Below are 2,491 nucleotides of genomic sequence, written 5' to 3'. Positions count from 1 at the left end.
CTGGGTCTAGTAGCCAGATGATGGCTGAAGATGATCCCCACATATTCATTAAGCTTTTACTAGATGCCAAACACTTTATGAGTATCATCTCATTTGAGTAGGATTGGAGTTCCTGGACAGTGCCAGAGTAATGGGAGTGGTGTAAAGGAGTAAAGGAGCAGTGACCAAAGGAAGAATCAGTATCCCGTATTCTGAGTGCCTCACCTGAATAGACATCAACCATCCAGGAGACCTGGCAGACATACGTTGCTGTTCAGTCATCTGGGTTGTGTCTGACTCTTTGTGACTCCGTGAGGTTTTCTTGTCAAAGACACCAGAGTGGTTTGCCATTTCCTTCTTTAATTCATTTTACAGATGACAAAACTGAGGCAAACAGGGTTAAGTCACTTGCCCAGAGTCACACAGCTAGTAAATGTCTAGGGTCGGATTTGAACTCAGGTCTTCCCGGCTCCAGGACATTTGCCAGTTCCCAGTGAGAGTGGCCAATAGAAGGGCCGGAATCTAAGAGGTCTCTAGATTCACTGGAGAAGTTAAGCACTCCACCCAAAACCAGAAAGACAATCAGGAAAATGGCAAGACCTCTCTGGTTCTCAAAGGGCTGACTCCCTCCAGCCTCTATTTCCATCCCTTTTAGGGATGACAGTGCTCAGTTACTGGGGGCAGTGGGGATCTGTGTGGATATATTTATTTATTCTCTTGGCTTAGATCCCACTTACCAGGGACCCCACCCTCTTCTGTTTGGTCACACGGGCATAATTCAGTGGAGTTGGTCACTCAAGCAAATTTAACTACATCTGATTCTACTCATGCCTATAGAAATAACAGGAATAAAATTTTTAAAAAGATTAAAACTTCCACATGAGCTAAGTGACCCTGACACCCTCAGACCCAGGAGGCTGTTAACCAGGCTGTAAGCATCCTCCCAGAGCTCCAGGGACGCACACTTAGATTCACACCTTCCTGTCAGGCCTTCACATGATTCCACTTTTCTGCCTCTTACATCCTCCTCTCTGTCCTGTTCTCACACATGCACCTCTTTTTTTCTATCCCTCCCACCATCATCATCATATTAGCACACTTCTCACACACGTGTTTATGTCTGTGTCTATCTCTCTGCCTCTGTGTCTCTGTCTCTTTTTTTCTCTCTCTCTGTTCCTCCTCCCTCACATCTCTTTCTTTCCCTCTCTTTCTCCTGTCTCTCTCTCTCTCTCTCTCTCTCATACACACACACACACACACACACACACACACACACACACACACACACACATACACACTCTCGCGCTCTCTCTCTCTTGCTCTCTCTCTCTCTCTCTCTCTCTCTCTCTCTCTCTCATTTCTCTGCCTTGTACACAGGTCCCTCTGTCCCTCCCTCTCCTCTCCCCTCTCCCAGCATTCCTCATTAAGGAAGACTGCAGATTTCCCAGCCTGTCTTCCAGTTTGAGAGGGGAAAGGCTAAATGATATGCTGACACCTTAATTACAGCCCATTGTCACAATGGAGCACAGAAATGGGTTGAGTGATATCCGAAGAATGGTCTCTAACACGCATGGCAGCTCCTTTGATTCGAGGTGTCAGATTGGAAAATGGCACCAACGGTGGCTTGGCCCAGCCTTGCCCCAGCCCCCGGTGTGACATCTGTGCCCGGGCCCTGTACCCAGCCCAGCTGGTGGGGCTCCCCTGCCAAGGGTGAGGCCTGCTGGCCCCTGGTCTCTCCACTGGCCCTGAGGACTTCCATCCACCCCTGACCCCAACCCCAGCTCACCAGTGCAACCTGGACCCGAGGTCAGGCTCCTCCTACCATGCCTCAAAAAATCTGCATGTCTCCAGCACAGCGCCCTGCATACCGTAAGTGCTTAATAAATTCCTGTTGAACCGAATTGAAGCTCTCACTTACCCTGTGGTCTTTTCTCCTCCAGGCTAAACATCTGCCAATTCCCATATGAACGCTAGATTCTTCACCCTCTGAGCTGCCCACTTCTGGATACTTCTAGACTATACAGCTCAATCAGTATGCATTTATTAAGCACCTGCTCTGTACCAGGCTCTGTGCTAAGTGCTGGGAGTACCCAAAAAGGTGGGGGGGGCAAAAGCCAGTCCCTGGTCTCAGGAGCTCCAAGGCTCTGCGCTGCTGAGAGGCCTAATAGACACAGGCCCAGGGCCCTTTTCCTCCTCCCTGCTGCATTTTCCAAAGGGGCACCTAGGGATGGAGGAGCTGGGTCCCTAGGCCACATAAGTATTAATCTGGGATTTTTAATTATCTCATTTGAATTGTATTTCTCCCCTTCCAAGCTCCCCGTTAATGGAATCACAGGTGAGTGGACCTCCTGACAGAATTAATCGGCCACCTCGATGGGGAAATGAGGTTGAGGCGGGGCGGGATCCCTGGGCGAGGCCCTCATCTGGTGCCCAGAGAACCGGAACGGCGGCAGATTCCCCATACCCAGTCGGCAGAGGCTTCACAGGGCCCTAGCAGCCGAGGCCCCCTGGG

The sequence above is a fragment of the Phascolarctos cinereus genome, unplaced genomic scaffold (genome assembly GCF_003287225.1).
Source record: "Phascolarctos cinereus isolate Bilbo 61053 unplaced genomic scaffold, phaCin_HiC Scaffold_4;HRSCAF=312, whole genome shotgun sequence".
Taxonomy (NCBI): Eukaryota; Metazoa; Chordata; class Mammalia; order Diprotodontia; family Phascolarctidae; genus Phascolarctos; species Phascolarctos cinereus.
The sequence above is the reverse complement of the archived record's forward strand: the minus strand, read 5'-3'. Positions refer to the sequence as shown.